Here is a 21,857-nt window from a genome sequence, read left to right as displayed (position 1 = left end):
ACTCCCACCTCACCAAAAGGCATATGAAGAGTGGAAGTCGTGTCCCAGAATCGGTCCAAGAAAGCGCGGACCAGGCTAAGGTTAGCCCGCAGCTTCCTCTTCGCGATATCCCTCCAAGCCTGCACCAAGGCACCGAATGCTCCACGCTCGATCATGGCGCGCTCCTCCGCCGACAGCCGCTCGTAGCACTCCATCGTTATCGTTTAACCCGAGAACGACCTGGTGTTCCCAGCCTCCTATTGTGATTTGAAACAAAAAGCTATCTTTAGTTTTGAATGAAAATCGGAAAAGATATGAGCAAGTGAAATGAAAGAAGATGAGTGATGAGTAATGAATTCCTATTTACCAAGCTCTTCACCGTCCTGTAGGACAGGTGACCCTCCGCAACCCAAAGCAAGTGCCTGCTGTCCCAGGTCTCAGCCCACGCGGGTGCTCCCCTCAGCTGACGACCTCCTCGTCTCACGTTGGCCTGCCTCGGGGCCTCCTCCTCCTCAACAGCCTCCTCCTCGTGGACCTCGTCCTCAGCAGCCATCACCGCGGCGGTGAAAGCCTCCTCCAAAACCTCCTCGATAGCACGAGAAGGGTCAACAGTAGTGTCTATCTCCATGAGAGCTCTCCCAAAAGTGGAAGCCTCATCACCTGCCACATTAAAGTAATTTTAGCCCGCGTCATGTGACGACAACCCTGGATTAGGGGATTTTCAAGCCTTCCGAAGCCCTGAAATCGCACTTTTCTCGCCATCTTTGGCCACATTCTCACAAACCCGATCACTCATGTGGTAAATAGGGTCAAGTCAAGCCTAAGTTGAAGCCTAGTCATGGGTTCAAGTCGAAATTTCGACAGCATTTCGTTATAACGGCGATTATGCCCTAAAAAAGTGCCCTAAAAAAGCCGTCACAAATAGAAATTCCGAGAAGGTAGGAAGTTTACCCATCATCCAAGGATTCCAAATACCAAGTTTCATCGCAAATAGGCAATCCTAGGGCTATTTTCGAAGCAATTTACGGTTTAGCTGTGAAACCGTCTCAATTTCACTCAAATGCTCAAAATTCAGCGAAAATTCGAAACAAATACATGGTTATGTTCCTTATAATACCAATTAGCCATTTACATGACCAATTTTACAAGGCAAATCCATTTGGGGGAAAAGCCCCAAATTTTCGAATTAATTGGGTTGAAAACCCTAATTGTTTCGATCCAAATTAAGCAAAATGCAGAAGATTGATGCAAGAACGATATACATACCTCGATTAGTCATGATGAATGTAAGCTCTTGAATCAAATTTTGGCGGAAATGGTTAAGATTTGAGAGAGAAATTGAGGAATTTGTGTTTCGAACAAATGAACTAAAACCCTCTGTTTATCACGTTTTTACGCAGAAAAAACACTTCCAGGAATAGACGCAGCAGGCGCTGCGCCTCTTCCAAGAGACGCAACTCTTGTTGCGCCTCTTCCTGGTGTTCCCTCCATACGAGTTTTCAAAAATTCGTTATGAGTTCGTTATTTGTGGGCCCATCTTTGGTGCACCTCTTCCCCGTTGCCATTTTATCTTTTTGGTCCGTTTGACGATTATCTTTCGTTCAGACCCATGTTTCTAAGCCAAAAGCAGACTATTATACGTTATTTATCGCTTCCAAGACCTTGCTTGTCACAACGAGCAGGTATTTCTTCACAGGTGTTTCGACACACCTTCATTATATTCCCCACCGAGAGTAAGCGGATCGACAATCCCTCTCGAGACATGGAGAAAAGTTCCTTCATTATATTCCCAGCGAGAGTAAGCGGATAGACTTTCCCTCTCAAGACATGGAGATAAGTTCCCGATTATGTTCCCCAACGAGATATCACGACCGACAGTCACTTCCTCTCGAGACATGGAGATCAACATCGACCCCGAATTCTTCCGAAGTTTGTTTGAAGCTGAACCCAAATAGATTTCTCCCAGCGGTTCCAGACTGTGTCCTGCTGTCTTCCCTAAAAATCATTATTCTTCAGACGACCCCTTTCAGAATCCCTGTGACCCCTAATGCCTTCAGACACCAAGTTATCTTCAGACCAAAGAGTTTCGCCGAAGCGTCTTCAGTCCCGTTTCAGACAGAAGTCTCAGGTATGGTTTCTTCTTATGGCTAGCGAGCCTCCTTACGTAGTCTAATGGACTTTAAACGACCCTCCCCGATAGTCGATAGACTCTATAATGTTCTCGACGACAGGTCCTTGGCTCAGACCCCTTGAGCCGCCTCGCGTCGCCATAGTCGTCAGGTTGTAATCTTCGATTGACCTGATGGCTATACTTTGACTTTCGCCTTGTCCAAGCCTCAGTCAAAGTGGGGGCTCTGTAGATACCTCATTTCTGCACCCCTCGCAAACCACCCGGTGATGATTGGACCGCATGTTTGGTACGCGGAACGATTTGTGAGAGTTCGTAGGTTTATCGTCAAGTGATTGCTCAAACACTAATGTCTACCTCTTAGTTGTCATCTACGCGCCGATACGGTCGTTTTGAAAGTAATTAGAGTACATTTGGAGTCCGGGCCTAAAACCGTCTTCATTTTCTGATAACCGTTAAATCCCGAGTCAGAATATTCTAGAATGTTCCGGATATTTCTATTCCATATTTTATAAATATTTCACAATCTTTAATCTTTGGTAAACAATTTCCCGTAATATTCATACAAGATATTAAGGAAAACCAAATTATTCCGTTATTCCGTAACTTAAACACGGAAATCTTTCTTCCGCGGGAGGAAACCACTTGGGAACAGACGCAGCAAGTGTTGCGCCTCTTTCAAGAGACGCAGTGACTGCTGCGCCTCTTCCCAAGTCCTTTTCTGCGTATTTTTCGTATCTTTTTCGTATCTTTTCGAGATTCACTTTCAAAGTCTCTCCGAAAACCCTATTCCTTCACGTGATTAGTATAAATAGGAGCCTTCGCTCCTCATATTTCTCACGCGAGTGTCCGCCCTTCTCTTCTCCCTTTGCATTCTAGACCTTTGTTCTTACTTTTTGGCGTCTACGTGCTTGAACATTCGACCACGTAAGCTCGGATCCTTCTGAGTACCAGCCTCGTTTGCTTGACCGACCAATTTGACCAACTCCACGTCAATCAACTTAATTAATCTTAATCGTTTTCCTCTTACGAGGGCACTTTCGTTACATTCGAGTCGAGCATCACTAATCGTAAACTTAGTTCATCTCGTTTCATCAAACATGTAAGTCTGAGGATGTAAATCTCTCTTTTATTTTTGTTATTTACCTTTTTGTATCATTAATGTAAGGTTTATGTCGAAAACATCTCTTAAAACCGATTTATAAAACCTCGTTTAAAACCCTTTTTTCGGATTACCAGAAGATAACCGTTGAGAAAGGACGCAGCAACTGCTACGCCTCTTCGAAGGAGCGCAGTGCCTGCTGCGCCTCTTCGTGAGGCTGCCGCAGTTCCTGCTTCATTTCTTCTTCCTTCGTCCTCTGTAATTCGTTCGTTTTATTTGCTTCGTTTGTTTTTACTAATTATTTGGTACGATAGCATAATCGTCTCGCATGTATATTATTTATCGTTCATTAATACGTATAATTCATCGTTAAATCCGACTTAAATCCCAACTAATCCAATATTTGCGGGTTTTCGTCATTAAACTCAATCCGGGTTGCGGAAATTCGATTCGTTCATATCGAGTTTCTGGAATTCGACCTTTGATATATTTTCATCTGTCTATTGTCATATTCGTCATTAATTTGTTATTAATTTGTCATGTTTAACCTATTTTGTTCACCCATGTCATTAATCAATCGTTCGTTCATGTAAATAATTCGTTTAAATTCGTCTCATCCATGTTTTATTGCTTTTATGACCATCAATCACATGTAAATAACCTGATAATCACTTCCATCCGAGTAAATATATTAATTAATCCTTAAAATCACCAATTTATATTAACGATTTGCGATTCGCTTCACGGCCACGAAACTCACCCTTGGAAACAGACGCAAAGAATCGGGCCGCGCCTCTTCCAAAGGGCGCGATCTCTGCGCTGTTCCAGGTTGATTTACTCTCAACTTCCGTTCGCCTTGACCTAGTTTATTAGCTTACGTATAATTGACTATTAATCGTATTATCGCCTACTGATCTATTCGTTAATTCTTTCTTTTTTTCTTTTTCTCAAATTATCCGTTTTAAAGGTATTTTCGACATAAATCAATGAACCCAATGTAATTATTGTAATTTTCATTATTGTAATTTTATTTATTGTATTTATCATATTTCTTGTATCATTTGTATGCCTTCGCATGTAATTGAGCACTAAATCCTACTTCGACTTTAATTGTATGCTAAATTACGTGTTAACCGACTTAGTCTAATCTTCATATGTTAGGATTAAAACTTGGATGTTGCATTGCATACATATAATCGACGATATATCGAGTATAGACGATGTCCCTAATCATTAGTAGAGGCCGCTATCGAGGCGGGCGGGATTAGGTGTTCGATCAAAAGTGCTTCCTAATACGTACCCTCACCCCTTACTCCAGATCTCTGTGAACATCCATGTTCATTGGCATCCACGAGAGTCATTCTAGACATAGAATGCTAAGGGTAACGATTGCTTGGTGTTCATGTCTCTACTTTGTGTCTTGACAAGGCACGAGGTATTCGAACGGTTTCCAATTTTCCACAATAAATTGGTGGCGACTCCACAAAATACAAATGCTTGTTCTCCTCCCAAGCGCCTCCGTGGGCCCATTGTCCACAGAAGGGTGTGGCCAGCACTCAGGAACGGGGCGTCCTCATCTCATGTGATGCTCGTATAGAGGGAACAAAGTAAGTGCAATGTCCCGCTCCATACGAGCCTGCCTGGTAAGAAACTCGAGAAGCAAACTGTCACGACGCCCTTAGTCAATGACCTCGGATGCCTCAAAGGGTGGAGGAGGAATAAAAATATCCGGGTAGACCGGCTATGTAATAGAAGGAGTGGGAATAGGGATCGGTGGAGGCGTGGGCGTGGAAGACTGCCCAGACTTGGTCGGTGTTGATTCCTGTCCAGTCTCAGGTCTCTTCCGCTTCTTAGCAGGGGAAGTAGTGGTAGGTGGAGCGAGTGGAAGGTAGTAGAAGGTCAAAGGTGGAGGCAACCTACCCCTAACAGTGGTCAAAGGGACAAGACGGGGTAGGTCGGTGGAAGGTAGAACCACAGACAAGGAACCACAAATCTTCCAAGTCCGCTGGTCAGAAGCTGGCCAAAACATTGCCAACATGGCAGAGAGATCTAGGTACCTATCAGTATCTACATGTGCCAGGTCACGAGGGAAGATAGGGAAGATAGAACGGGCAAGGTAGGTAGCTATGCCACCACAGACAATGGTGCCCGACTTCTTCTTCCCAACAGTGTTAAAATAATGAGCTGTCAGATAAGCAATGTTAAGAACAAAAAGGCCCTCACTATCAATGTTTAGATAGCCCTTGAGAATCGACAACTCAACATTATTAATGTTGTTGGGCTCTTTACGGCCGAAAATCGTCCCACCAATGAGACGCAGAAAGTAACGGGCCGGGGGGAGGTGGACATGAGTGAGTCTGCGCTCCTCAAAGGGTGTCTATGCCAAGGTCCTCCAAAGTATACGTAAGACCTTCCTAGGAGGGTCCGACTCACTGTGGGAAGACAGATCTAACCTACTACCTAACTTATCTAAGGTCCAGGTCGTAGTCCGGTTAAACAACCGGAAGGAGACACAGGAGCAGTCTGGGTCAGTGGCGTAGGCAGCAGCAGAAAAAGTGAAGGAGCTGAAAAACTCAAGGGTCAGCTTCTTATAGGTCAAGGCACTCATAGTAGTCAGTCCAGTCATCCCCTCCCCGTTTAACAGCTCAACAACGGGCTCATAAATTCCTAACTTCTCAATTGATTTCTGACACAAAAAATTAGTCGAAGCAAAGTCACAGCTCTCTAAGTCAAAGAAACGGGTAAGATGAAATGCATTAACGAAACGTACCTCTGGGTAGTCAGGATGTGGGTCAAGAGGCTCATCGGCACGGAACGTAGCACGTCCAGCAGCAGGAGTGCCTCTCCCTCGACTCCGTCCACGCCCTCCAGTACCCGAAGAAGAAGCTCGTCCGGAGACTGAACTGGATGCAAGGGCAGGCCTGTAAGCAGCTGTGACAGCTGGTGATGACGCAGCAGGGGCCATCACCGTAGACGAAACGGTATCAGACACAGTAGTGGCGGCAGTAGTAAAAACGGTAGGAATGACGGTGGCAGCAACAGGGACCACCGGCTCAGTCAAGGATGGGGTAACAGTAGTGCTAGTCGACGGCATTGTATTACTATCTATCCTAATCAATCAAGTAAGGGCAAAAACTAATCAAACAAACAATTAAACACATATTCCCCGAATTATTCACGAATTTTTGAAAAAATTCGAACCCTAATGATAAGTACATAACTCCTTTTTCAGTTTTCATTTTGGTGAACCAACGCTTCTTTCCCGGCTGTCCGTAAAGACTCTGATGGTTGTTTGCCTTGTCAATCTGTTTTCTTCCTGTCTCTCTAGTTCTTCAACTAGTCTTAATCGGTCTTGCATGCAATGCAGGGAGTGTTCCTCTCCCCCCCTCCCCCACCCCTGGTATGACTCATTTTCTCCCCCAGTCTTGTCTGAACTTGTCGATGGGTATAACCCATCTGTATTGCGTTGTGTTGTTTTATGTGGTCGGGATTTTAGGCTGATATGGTGTACCCCTCCTCCTTGCTCCTTCCCCCGCCTATCGGGTACTTTTACTACGTTTTTCAATGTCTGGTTATTTCTTCTATTTCTTAGTTTTGTTGAATGTAAGGGTGAGGTCTTGGATCTTGGAGTTACTTTTGAGATTTAAAGGTGGCTTTTGTTTGGATTCTTGGTGTTGGTCTTTGGTGGTCTTATAGTTTCTGTTGCGTATATCGTTCTTTGATTGTTGGAGTGAGGTCTTGTTGGCGGAGTATGTTCTGTTTCTGTTGGTGATGTGATTGGGTAGGGCGAGTAGGGTGTCAGCGGTGGTGTTGTTGGGGTTGAATGCGCCGGTTTTCACCTCAATCTAATGTCGTTTAATAATTGTTCATTGTGTCTTTCGTTCCTAAATGTGTGTTCTATTCCATTATCCATGGTGTTTTTTTTAATTTGCTTTTAGTTCTAATAATTCCTAGTTATGAGGTAATTAGATTGGTTGCTCGCTATGGTAGTTGTTCAGTGTATTGGGATATATCTTGCAGGAATAATGGCGTTTGTAAGGATTTTATGGAAGATATGTATTTGGTTCCGGTTGGATCCATCTAAAGACGGTGCTTTGTTGCATCTTTGGACAGAAGATTGGTTGAGGGGTGTTCTTTGATATTGTTCGGCTGCTTGCTGCTTTTCTGGGTCTTTTAGTCCGCTCGTTGCGTGTCTGTAAAGTTTGACCTCTTTGGTGTAGGAGTTCATTCTCCATCGGAGGCAGGCTACAATGGTCTGCATTCCACCTTTCTTTTCTACGCTCTTGTGGCGTAAGTACACCCGGTCACTCTGCATTTCACATATATCCAAGGCTTTCAGGAGATGTCAGTGGCGTATGCTTGTGACCAGTATTTCGTACTCCACCTACTCGATTCTGTTATCCGACATTATTTTTCGCTAGTGTTACATATTTGTTATATAGTGATGTTAAATTATGAGTGTATTAAGGGTCTAGTATGCCCTAACATTATGTAATTGCATCTGTTTACCGTTGCTAAAAAAAATATGGTAGATTAATTCCGTCATGGCAACCAAACGACACCTTACCTTATTTAGTTCATCCAAACCTTTTTGCGTTAAAGTTTTTCAAATACTCCTTATCCACCCTCTTTATTTTCATACTTGCTAAATCTCACGCACCATTTTACTTAATCCAGCACACTTCGCCTCTAGTTTTCCAATCTTACTCTTCCTTTTCAACACAAAAAAAAAATTGATGCAAAATTTCACTCCCTTCTCCCCCATTCAAAACAAAACCAATTCATCGATAATTCGCCCATTTTAGATCTTAATTCGTAGTATCAGAAATAATTTTGCCGTCAAGAATTTTATTAACAATCGTCTTATTTCGATTTAATGAATATCCCCCCCTTATATAAAAGTGTGCAAGGGGAAGTTAAGGGTGTGCATTTTTTTGGCAAAAATTGGTGGGATGAATAGTTCAACATTTCTTATCTTTTTGTGGTCTTGTCTTTTTGTGGTGTAATTGGGCCTAGCTTGTTAGCCTTACATATTGTTTTACAATGGCCTTGCATATTGTTTGACAATCTACAAACAATTAGCTTTGTTTTTTTTTGCCTGGCATGTCCCTTACCGGGGTGCTTTATTGGCCGCGCATGGTCCGGCGTGACTTTCCATATGATGTATTGGTATGGGTCGCTATAATGACACATTTTCCTCCCGCCGTTCCTTTTCCCTGCGCATTGTTGCATACAACTGAAGTAATATTGCATTGTTGCCATTTATTTGATGACTTAATGAAATTAATTAAAATTGAATTAAGAATCTTTTATTGTATAGCCTTATGCTGAAACCTGTTCCGAGCAATCTCGTACCGGGATGCCTTATTGCCCGCGCCTTATTTGGCTAGCCTTTCCGTTTGCTATATTGTTATGGTTTAGTATAATGACCCCTTCTCCTCCAGCCATTTTTACTCCCTGCACATTGTATAACCTCCTGCGTAAACCTTATCGGAGCTATCTCATATTGGGCTGCTTAATTGGCCGCACATTATATAGTGTGGCTTGTCGTATGCCGTATTGTTATGGTTCAGTATAATGACATTTTTTCCTCCCACCATTATTTCCCCTCATTTCAACACTCATAGACTGTTTCTGAATGATTTCTACTTAAAATTGTATTGGTAATTGCATCTACTGTGTGCACGATTGCTACCTCATAATATAAAAAAAACACGTAGTTTTGTGGATCATTTTGCTTATGTACATCGTATTCCATAGCCAAGTAAGGGAATAAGGCTTTATTTTTTGGAGGATTGCGGGTAGACTCATTTGTGTTTGCAAATGGGGTTTGCTTTAGAGAGACTGTAGCTTGTAGGTGCCCCAGGTAGATCAGGTAGCCATAAAGCAGTAATATCTTAATTCCTAAATGACCTTTTGTTTTAAACCATTGAATTATTTCCCAAATTTTATGGGTAAAAAGAATATTTTAAGGCGTAATTTTCATCCAATAGCGAAGAAACAACTTCCAACCATTCTTCATATTTTCTACAACCTTTACCGACAAGCTTCACTTCACCACGCCCCTTATATAAAAGTGTGCAAGGGGAATTTAAAGGTGTGCATTTTTTGGCAAAAATTAGTGGGATGAATAGTTCAACACTTCTTGTCTTTTTGTGGTCTTGTCTTTTTGTGGTGTAATTGGGCCTAGCTTGTTGGCCTTGCATATTGTTTTACAATGGCCTTACATATTGTTTGACATTCCACAAACATTTAGCTTTGTTTTTTGGGCCTGACATGTCTCTTACCGGGGTGCTTTATTGGCCGCGCATGCTTCGGCGTGACATTCCATATGATGTATTGTTATGGGTCGTTATAATGACACGTGATGAGGCTGTCGCAACCTATCAAAAATAAACCAACTGGTCTCTAACTAATATAGCTAGGGAAGTCGGGATCGTATCCACATGGAGGCTTTTAGCGTTCTACTTGTCAAATTAAGTCTGTCTAGGTAACCATAAGGGGTTTGTTTGATTTGTGATCTAAACGAAAGCAATAAAATAAAAGGGTTTAAAGAGAGAAATTAAGTCGAGAAAAATATAAGAGAAAGGAGCTAGGATCGTCGGTTCACCATGAATTGTCACGGGTCTAAGGTAGGGTCATAAGTTAGTCTCAATTACCAGTCTAAAAGGCAGTGAAAAGGTCCTTTCGGATTATTCGCCCTAAAATGCTTCCAGCGGGCTCTCGCAACTTACTAGGGCACTCTAATGTTTACAACAGGTCTAATCCTTACCAGGCTTTCGATCTTAGGTCAGGATTTACCAAATCAAATAATCAATTGTGGTCTTTAATTAACTATTCGTATATGTAATGTTGCAATTAACAATAAAGACTAATAAAATTGATTAACCTAATCACCTAATTAACAACCCTTAACTTTTCATGGATCCCCTAAATCCTAGCAAGAGATTTAGCTACTCATGTTGAAATCGATAACAATAATTAAAGTAGATGATAAATAAATAGGATTCATAATTAAATTGATCGGAAGAGAAATAAACATAAACTAGAACTAAATTGAACGCAAGAGAAATAATTAAAACTAAATAAGAAGAACGAAAGAGGAGATTAAATTAATTACCAAAATAAATCCGAGTACCGGCAAAGTAGAGAGGAGAATTTAATCTAGATCTAAAAGTTTGAGAAAGTTTATACGTGTTAATGTTTCTAACTGTCTGCTTGCATAAAATAAGTGTGAAAAGTGTAACCCAATTAAAAGATTACAAGAGCTTTTATACTAGGTCCAAATAAAAGAAATAAACTGAGCAAAAACATGTCTGTCCATCTACTTAGTCGATCGACATAGGTACAGTGTCAATCGACAGTATGTATAGAAGTCAATCGACAATGCAGAGGTGTCGATCAACATAGTTGAAAATTCACCAAAACGGACTCTTGTGTCAAATGACAGTGTCTATCGACATATGGACGTGTGTCTAATGGTCATGTCTAACGACATATTGCACTCTGTCTATCGACATAGAGGGGCAAGTCTATCGACAATAGCAGCACGTCAATAGACATCATGTATAAAACTTCATTCCTTGCTCTCCTAAGCTCGTCTAAACTCTTCCAAGCTTCTATCTTGTTCCTTTACCAAACGGATTTGGCTTCTAAATACACAAACGAGTCTCAAACTTAGAAGAGACATGAAATACACCCAAATTAGCAAATACGGGAGGAAATAGAATGAAATAATCATATAAGTAAATAGAAATGTGTGCCAAACATGTGAATAAACGCATATAAAAGGCACACATCAAACCTCCCCAAACCAAACCCTTGTTTGTCCCCAAGCAAGCAATAGACACAAGACGCGGAAAGGGAACTAATGGAGCGGCATATAACTCAGAGCTAGCTATACAAAAGACTAGTTAAACCAATTTAATGTAAGAGACCACCCATGCTAAAGAATGAATTCCAAAGCTATAAAGCACAAAAATCCAAATGCAAACGAGTTAAACTAATGACCGAAAACTACCAAACAGTCGACCTTGCAAGACCACCTACGTCGGACTCTCACGGGTCACTCATCTCTCATCGACCTACAAAACATGCATGCAACCTAACATGATAGATATCTCTAGCTACCGTACACATACACACCAACCAAATGAGGTCCAAAACACATGCCGAGGACTTACATATGGATGTGAGGTGAGGTAATTGGGTAAAAAGGGGCAAAATAGTTTGGATATGTGGAGGTAAAAGCCAAGCTAGCACCCAACACAACCAAAAGTAGCCATATCCCGCTTATAAACACAACTTGAAGAACCAAGCACAATGCCAAGTATGGCATAAGCTCACTCACAACAACAGTAAAACTTCTCAAATAATATGGAATAACAACATAGGAGTAATATGAATCTCCATCTTTTTCAACTTCATTTTTCCTATTTTTTTTTCTTTTTCTCTTTCTTTTCCATATTTTTTTTCACAACTTTTTTTTTTGGTTCTCTTTCTTCACCTTCCTTCTAACACAAAAGCATTCTTCATAAAATGACCACAACAAGGTTTCCAAAACTTACCAACAAGACTAGCTTGACAAGGGTAGGCCATATAGGAATGTAGTTAAATAAGTTGGTCAAAACAAGGCAAATTTGGCTAATGTGAGGCTAATAGGGGTGAAACATAAAGGAAGGGTTGCCTCTCCACACGTGTCACTGCCACAAATCCGAGTGTATGTAGGCAATAAGAGACAAATTTCATGCTTATACAAATTGATGTTACATGCCATGTAAGGAGTACTACTCACATCCTAAATGAAACCGATCATGAATGTCACCGGTTTATAAGCTCTAAACCTTAGAATGTATAAGTAGTTTGCCAACATAATAGGTCAAGTCTATTCGTTTGGTAGAAATTATCAAAAACTCATAGATTATGCAAATGAATTTATCAAAGTAGGGTATCCAACAATGCAAGGCTTAAACGAGCTAGAAAGAGTACAAAAGCAATGTCATCATCGTTATATAGCCACTCCGACTCAACCTAAGACTCTACCTAAATGCAAACATATTTTTGTATTTTTCTGAAATTTTTCAATTTTTTGGTTTTTTTTTTTTAATAAATGCATGCAAAAATGCAAGAAATATGCATATGGATGCAACACAGACATATGTATACCCTCCCTAAACCAAATCATACAATGCCCTCATTGTATTCAGCAAACAACAACAGCATCAAAATATAGGGGAACAGGATATACGAACAAAATGAATGCAAATGAATATAAATTATAAAAAGAGAACTCACAATACGCGCAAAACGGATCTCCCCAAACCAGCATAAAAAATAGGGAGGTCGTGGCCAGCTACCACCAATCAACACCCGTAAAGTTCGAGTCTTCAGCATCAAACTCTATCACGCATATAAGGACCTGCGTGAAACTCAGATGAAAATTAAGTCTCTTCCCAAAATTATATTCATTAAAACCACACTAACATGCTAATTAAAAACTGAAATAACGCACACTTGTACAAAACTTTTACAATTCGGGTTGCCTCCCGGCCAGCGCTGGTTTATATGGTCCCGCTCGACCTCTGTCACCTCATTTACCAAAACAACTGAACAACCCACAACATGGCTGCTAACTGAATGAGGTACCCTCAGCATTCTTGATCTTGGCTTTAGGCCACAACTTTACCTTTTCTACAGAAATAGAAGAGCATACCGTCGTCACGCAGGCTAACTCACAACACTTAGCCCTCGAGTGCTCCTTCTTTGCACACGGTGTAATACTACGGATTTTTATAAGCTAAGTACTCGACCGAGTAGAGCCTACTCGGCCGAGTAGTGTCAAGAGGGTAGTTTATTTGGGTTCTGCCGAGTAATACTCGGCCGAGTATGGAGAATACTCGACCGTGTAGAGGATACTCGGCCGAGTATACACTTTACTCGACCGAGTATCCGGCCTGATGGGTATTATTTCCGCGATTTTGGTTAAAATGATTAGAGGATATATATCATCGTTCGTCAGTTTCTAAAATCATTTCTCCCCAAAAACATAAACTACGTTCATTACCCTCTAATCATCTTCATCAATTCCAAGTCAAAGGTTGTCGATTGTAGGTTCTAGCATCTCATCCCGTGTCAATCGCCGTAGTAAGTGTCTTATACTTGTTCATCTATTGTCATTATTATAAGTTATCAAACCCTAATTTGGTTAATTTGGGGGTTTAGGGTTTTGGTCATCATATGTCGTTGATTGTTGATTATCGTTGTTGTAGGTGATGAGGTGTTACTAGTTGTGCATTTGTATGATTGATTGCAGCGTAGCGGATTGCAAAAAGGTAGGGTTTCCCTACTCAGTTACTGTTAATTGATTTAAGATTGTGCTTGTGTTGTAATTGTTGTTATCTGCTGATCATCGGAGTATGGGTGATGTGATGACGGTGGTGATGTGGTTGTGTTGTGACGGTAGTGGTGTTGTGACAGATGTGATGCTGTGGTGTTGTGTGATTGTGGTGGAGTCACTTGCGGAAGTGGCTTCACACCCTAGTTCGCCCTTTGTGGAACCCGTCACGGGAGGGGATGTGCACATTAAGGGACAGGGATTGTTAGTCGCTCGTTGATGAGCTGGACTAGGTGGGGTTGGGCTGCGGTCACCCACTGGCGGCGAGGACTACCTGTTGCGATGGGTAATCTGGCAGGGCTACACACTTCGGTGTGTAGTCGGTTCTTCGTGTGCGATCGGAGACCGGGGATGGAGGATGATCAGCTGGTTGTATTGTTTGTTGTCTTATATCGATTGAGTAATACTGACCCCGTGTTGTTGTTTGTAAAACCTGCGGTGATCCATTCGGGGATGGTGAGCAGATTGTGACAGGTAATGCAGATGTTAGCTATGGGACAGTCATGGGGAGTTATCACGTCAAGTCTAGCTCCCGCTGTTATGAGTTTAGATGTCTTAGATTTCACTTGTTTTGAGACCTTGTACTTTTATTTCGAGTTGGTCTGAGATAATGTAATAGCTAACTCTTTATATTTTAAAAAAGGTTGTTTGGAATTGGTAACTTTGATATACTAACCTCGGGAAACCGAGATGGTAACACACTTTCATGGCAGGGTGGTCCTGGTAAGGCACCTTGGTATGAGGGGGTGTTACAAAGTGGTATCAGAGCCGAAGATTCTGGCACCTAAAACTAATCAATTCAATGAACTTAGGGAGTCTAAATAAAATGAACGCTGGGAGAGTTGTTTGGAGCTACCGCAAAGACTTGGGAGACGTCCCGGAGTCGCACTAAGGCCCTTACGATCTCAAGTCGGTCACATGGGGGGGAAATTGTTGTATGTTGAGTCATGTATGTTGATACCTATAGTTTGGATCTTGTGCATGGTTGGATGAAATGATGAAAGAAGTGGAATGTGATGGTTGTTGAAAGATGTATCGAGGTTTATTTGATGTTAAACTTTGAGCAATGAATATGTGGGCATGTTAAGTGTTGAAACATGGTAAAATATGAAGGGTGAATTGTGAATTCGTACCTGATTGATATTGAGCATGAAGAATGTGATCATGTTACCTGTTTAATGCAATGTTGAGCATGAAGTATGGTAGGGGTACATGTGCATATGAACATAATGATGTCAATGCTTGATTGTTTGTAGAAGCATGTGATTAGGGTCATACGTCTACATATGTGAATGTCGTGTTTAATTCTAATGTGAGTATGATGAAAGTTCACCTATGTACTGGTTTTTAGAAGTATTGAGTTGTTATTGTTTGCTTTATGCATGTTTAAGTTGTTTTGTTAAGAAAATTCGATTTGTATACAAACCGATTTTGGAGGGGTTGTCTTAAAACTGTCATAAGTCTAGTTTTATAAATGATATTGCTGTAATTCCAAGTTGAGGTTATAGCTTGTCCTCTTATGATTCTAGCGATAGGTCACACGCCCAAAATGACCAAGTAACGAGTGAGATATGACTGTTTTACGAAAACTGGACGGTGCTGAGAACTACGCCGATACTCGATCGAGTAGTCCCTACTCGGCCGAGTATCTTTTATACTCGACCGAGTATTCCATATTCGGCCGAGTAATCTCTCTGTGATAATATTGTTTAGCGTCTGGAATCGTGAACTCGGCCGAGTAGTCTCATACTCGACCGAGTAAGGTCTACTCGGCCGAGTATTCCCAATACTCGACCGAGTAATCCTTCTGCGACAATTGAGTTCGCTTCTGGAGTCGAAAACTCGACCGAGTAATATCGTTACTCGACCGAGTACCTTGTACTCGACCTAGTATGTTATGTACTCGACCGAGTACCTCATTGGGCGGCCACTTTGAGTCGGCGGTTATGTTCTTACTTTTGTTTGAGTCGGTGGCTATGTTCTTACATTGTTTTGAGTCGTAGGGTATATATACATGTATGTTTTGAGTCTTAACGCATTATTTTATACGTGTGACAGTCTTGATACGTAAGTTACCAGAAGATATGACATGGAGAATGTCGGCTTATGGGGGACGTGTGTTGGGTAAGGAAGACATGTGTTAATGGGGTTGTGAAGGATAGTGGAAAAAGAAAAGGGAAGAATGATGAGCTAATCGAGGTAAAGAGCATGTTTTGTGAGGTATGGTGAGTGATATAGTCGTGTGTTGAGTAATATAAAAGTAGGTGTTTATGGGCAAGAGTGATATAAGTGTAAAGAAATGGGAGAATGAAACATTAAGATGAAGGATGAGATAACCATGGTAACTTAGGATATATAGTGGTTTCTGGAGAAAGATGATTATGACGATGTTGGGTAAGGAGATGAAGATGGTGTCTAGAGAGCTTAGATCGAGTGATGCCGCAATAAGGATTTGTAGATAATAGTTGTTATAGAGATTTATATTACTAGAAGGTGAGCCTAGTGATAATCATCTGGGAGGTCACGGGATGAAGTGGAGCTTGGTTATCAAGGATTATTAGAAAAAGATATAATGGAGTAAGGAGAAATTATTGAGAGGGTGTATCTATCGGTGGAGAGTATGAGTGAAAAGTGTGAGGAGAAGGTTTGTTGATAAAAAAAAATGAATGAAAAATAATGCCATGGGCTAATAGAATTTGATTTTTGGAAGTAATAGAAAGAGAAGGATGATGGTAAGTTGGTTGAACGTTAACAAGGATTAGGGGACATGAAGGTCAGGTATCACGGAATTGAGTGATGCTACCATGAGGGCGTGAGTAAGAGGAGTATATATGTATAAATTGCAGGACGACTTGTCAGACTTGAGTTTGAGGGTTTAAAAGAGTCGGAAGTTGGTAGGGTGTTTGTACGGTAAGAGACTAGGGTGGTGATGTAGGTGGGTATATAACCAGGGGAAAAGGTTGGATAGTTGTTGAGGTAATTTTGTGATGGATTTGATGTTCTTCATTTGGGATGATAACCAAAGAGAGGGGATAGATTGTTATTGTAACACCCCGGCCCAAACCGGGTCGGGAGCGGTTACTTATGATAGCTCACCAGGCTGTGTACATGGCTCACAGATCAACACAGGTCCTTTATAGCGCATTTTGTCCTCACTCATGCGCATCCCGGAAACCTTCCCAGGAGGTCACCCATCCTAAGACTACTCCCAGCCAAGCACGCTTAACTTTGGAGTTCTTTCGCATGGATGACCATAAAAGAAAGTGCACTTTGTTGATATGAGTAGTACTTCCAATCCCTTTAAGCACTAGTCATTTAAGCCTATCACTGGACCTCTTCAATTACCATGGAGTGTTACAGTTATATTGAGAAGTGGTAGGAAGAGAGTAGTCGCATGAAGGATGGTAGTGTCGTAGTATTGTCTAGTGGTTAAGGATGATGTTACTTTAAGGAAGTTAGTTGTTCTAATGAGGTTGATTTTGTGGAGGTGGTTAGTATGTTTGGTTGTGAGGAAGTGTAAGATATGGATATACGAGGTGTTCACTGGAAATTAGGTACTGATGTTATGGCTACATTTGTCGGAGGGGTGATAATTGTGTGTAAGAGAAGATATGTTATGAAGGGCACCTGAGTTAAGTCTGGATAAGAGATATTCATTATCAAGTGGTAACTTACGTGCTCAGGATTGGCTAGCTAGATTCGATTATGGGTCCATGAGGTGTGTAAAACTTGGTGTGAGGTCCTGACCTCACGAGTAACGATATGGTGTGATAGTTATGAGTCGTTATATGGGTGTGTTCCGCGTCATAAGTTATAATTATATGTATATGTATGATATCTGTAAGTAATGGTGTGAGGTTCTGGACTCAAGAGTCATAGTATGGATGGTATTCATAAGGTTATTATTTGTTATTCCGTGTAATATGCTGCGTTGTGATCTAATATAGCGGTTTTGATAAAGCCTTCTGGTCGAGGAAGTGGTACTCGATCGTGGTATGAGATTTTAAAAGGTTGTGATGCCTATCGATATGGTCGTTGTGCCTCAAGTGGCAATCTGAGCACGGTAATCCGTGTGGTGATACGAGTATTTTCGTGGTGACATAGATTGTTGTTTATTTACTGCTATTTCCTGTCAGTGTCGGTCGGGGCATATAGACCGTTGTTTTGTTTCCCTATGTTTCTTACCAGTGTCGGTATGGGTATGGTTCTGTTGGTCTTTATAGAGTATGATATGAAAGAGAGTTGGGTATGGTTCTGTTGTTGTCATGATATAGGAATAATCTGTTAAAAGGACACAGTTGTGAGAGGTTGTGGAGTACTTTTGATCTTGTTTTAGATGAGGCATTGGTGAACATAGTTGTGGTAAGAGAATTGTGGAGCATGTGTGGTATGGAACTGGAACTACAGGTTGTTTAACACCTTTTCTTGGGACAAGTGAGTACGGAGTTTTGGGACAGTGAGTACGGAGTTTTGGGACTTAGCATCATGTCAAGTTAAGGGTGAGTTTTGTGGTAATAAAAGAGATGAACTTGAGAAGTTAAGGTGAATATGTGTAACAATTGTGGATTGTAAGCTAGGATCGTGGAGATGAGTGTATATGTATATAGAAGTATGTCTTTTTGCCGTAATGTAGAAGATATGGAGTAGTTGCTATACTGAGGATTTTATGATGTATGTTATGGGAGTACAGAATAATTGGAGGCACGAGAACTGTTAAAAAAAAAGGAGAGTCATGGATATAGGAATGGTTGTAGGTGTTGAGGTTATAGTGGGTTATCGTTGTCATGCGGTAGTAATGAGGATTATGGGAGGTATAGCAAAGGACCTAGTATTTGTGAGTTACGAGGACGTAACATTTACCTTGAGAGGAGTAGGATGCGACAAGAGAGTTTGATGGTCATATAGGTTGCAATTGGAAGTTTGAGTGTTGATGTAGAATAAGGATGGATTTGTGTGATGGTCGATGTTATTACAGGTAATGGCAGTGCTCGTAGTAGTATGATGTTTAGGAAGTGTGAGTAACGGATTGTGTGAGGATGTTTATGTGTGTGTGTGTACACTTCGAGGACGAAGTTCGTTTTAAGGGTGGTATAATGTAACATTCCGTGTTGATGGTTGATCTTGTCCGGTGGATTGTCTCGGTAATTGAGGTGCTAGTGAGCTTTATAGTAGTGAGACAGAGTTGGCAACACTTATATTATGGTTATTAATTCGGTAATGTTATGGAGTCAGTATTGGGAACCTATGCTATAGTTGAGACGATATCGGGAGCCATGTTGTGGAATGAAGAGTGGTTTGTGGAGTTAGTGTTAGGTGTCCATGTTTTATAGGTTGGATTGGAACTTCGGGGACGAAGTTCTTTTTAAGGGGGGAAGACTGTAATACTACGGATTTTTATAAGCTAAGTACTCGACCGAGTAGAGCCTACTCGGCCGAGTAGTGTCAAGAGGGTAGTTTATTTGGGTTCTGCCGAGTAATACTCGGCCGAGTATGGTGAATACTCGACTGAGTAGAGGATACTCGGCCGAGTATACACTTTACTCGACCGAGTATCCGGCCTGACGGGTATTATTTCCGCGATTTTGGTTAAAATGATTAGAGGATATATATCATCGTTAAATCGCTTTCTAAAATCATTTCTCCCCAAAAACATAAACTACGTTCATTACCCTCTAATCATCTTCATCAATTCCAAGTCAAAGGTTGTTGATTGTGGGTTCTAGCATCTCATCCAGTGTCAATTGCCGTAGTAAGTGTCTTATACTTGTTCATCTATTGTCATTCTTATAAGTTATCAAACCCTAATTTGGTTAATTTGGGGGTTTAGGGTTTTGGTCATCATATGTCGTTGATTGTTGATTATCGTTGTTGTAGGTGATGAGGTGTTACTAGTTGTGCATTTGTATGATTGATTGTAGCGTAGCGGATTGCAAAAAGGTAGGGTTTCCCTACTCAGTTACTGTTAATTGATTTAAGACTGTGCTTGTGTTGTAATTGTTGTTATCTGCTGATCATCGGAGTATGGGTGATGTGATGACGGTGGTGATGTGGTTGTGTTGTGACGGTAGTGGTGTTGTGACAGCTGTGATGTTGTGGTGTTGTGTGATTGTGGTGGAGTCACTTGCGGAAGTGGCTTCACACCCTAGTTCGCCCTTCGTGGAACCCGTCACGGGAGGGGATGTGCACATTAAGGGACAGGGATTGTTAGTCGCTCGTTGATGAGCTGGACTAGGTGGGGTTGGGCTGCGGTCACCCACTGACGGCGAGGATTACCTGTTGCGATGGGTAATCTGGCAGGGCTACACACTTCGGTGTGTAGCTCGATTCTGATGTGCGATCGGGAGACCAGGGGATGGAGGATGATCGGTTGGTTGTATTGTTTGTTGTCTTATATCGATTGAGTAATATCGACCCGTGTTGTTGTTTGTAAAACTGCGGTGATCCATTCGGGATGGTGAGCAGATTGTGACAGGTAATGCGGATGTTAGCTATGGGACAGTCATGGGGAGTTATCACGTCAAGTCTAGCTCCCGCTGTTATGAGTTTAGATGTCTTAGATTTCATTTGTTTTGAGACCTTGTACTTTTATTTCGAGTTGGTCTGAGATAATGTAATAGCTAACTCTTTATATTTTAATAAAGGTTGTTTGGAATTGGTAACTTTGATATACTAACCTCGGGAAACCGAGATGGTAACACACTTTCATGGCAGGGTGGTCCTGGTAAGGCACCTTGGTATGAGGGGGTGTTACACACGGCACCGAATCTCTTGGCATTCTACCATAATCAACATCTCCAGCTATAAACTTTGGACCCAAAGCACCAATTCCATCTCCCAAATCCTTGTAGGAGTTTAACATGTCATGTCCTGGAGAAAGAGAAACAATAATATGGTCCTCCATCTTGCTCCCAACATGGGGCAAAGGTGTCACAACAATAACAAGACATGACTCAACTATAGGACTATCAACTACCATATCAGATTCTATATGGGAAATAACATGACAAGGTACAACTTGCATAGGTACCCTACGAACATTAGACTGCATGTATGTTAATTTCTCACCAACCAACCCTCCCCCCCCCCCCCCCCATCATAAATGTCAGAGTCTTGGCTCCTACGTCAATAATTGCACCAGCAGTGTGCAAAAATGGTCTCCCTAAGGTAATAGGGGTATGGGTATCCTCGGGAATGTCCAACACAATAAAATCAACGAGTATAAAGAACTTCCCAACCGCACAGGAACATCTTCTAGGATACCCAAAGGTCGAGACAAGGAACGGTCTGCATTTGGACAGTCATATTGGTGAATTTAAACTCAGTCAAACCTATCTTTTTAGCTAAAGATAAAGGTAAGACACTGACACTGGCACCCAAATCACATAAAGCATTATCTATAGTATGGGTGCCTATGGAACAAGGGATAGAAAAACTACCTGGGTCAGCTAACTTAGGTGGAGATTTGTTTTGTAGGAGTACATTACACTCCTCTGTAAAAGCAATAGTCTCCACCTCATCAAAACTTCTCTTACGAGTCAAAATTTCTTTCATAAATTTAGCATAAGAAGGTACCTGAGTAATGAGTTCTGTGAATGGAACGGATACCTGGAGATTCTTGACTAGCTTGATGAACTTCCCAAATTGTTGCTTAAGTTTGGTATTCAGCTGTCGGGCTGGAAATGGGAGCTTGATCACAATTGGTGACTCAGCAGCTTTCTTCTCTTTATCAGCATTTGACTTCTTAGCAGTACTAGAAGTCGAATCATCAGCAATAGGCAATGCATCAACAATCTTGTCATTGACATTCGATTCTTCAATAACCAAGTCAGCATCATCTTTAGGCATCTCCGGTCCGTCATAAGTAAAACCACTCCTTAGGTTGATAACATTAACCGTCTCATGTGGTTTATCTAGCTGAGAAGGCAAGGCACCCGGCTGCCTACTTGAATTTTGGCTTGATAATTTAGCAACTTGATTGTCCAAAATTTTATTGTGAGCCAACAATTGATTAATTAGAGCCTCCTGCTTCTGTGAAGCCGCTATTTGCTATTATAACATGGCTTTAATGTCCGGCATATCACTGTTTGAAGCTTGAGGAAGAGCCTGCATCTGTTAAAACTGTTGTTAAGGCGGCCTATTAAAGTTCCCTTGTGGTTGATTACCACAATTCTGAGGAATGACATAGGCATTGGTCGGCGGCGGGGTAGGATTTTGCACATTTTAGAAATTGGAGTACGGGCTACCTTGCTTGAAAG

The sequence above is a fragment of the Silene latifolia genome, chromosome 2 (genome assembly GCF_048544455.1).
Source record: "Silene latifolia isolate original U9 population chromosome 2, ASM4854445v1, whole genome shotgun sequence".
Taxonomy (NCBI): Eukaryota; Viridiplantae; Streptophyta; class Magnoliopsida; order Caryophyllales; family Caryophyllaceae; genus Silene; species Silene latifolia.
This window is presented reverse-complemented; position numbering follows the sequence as displayed.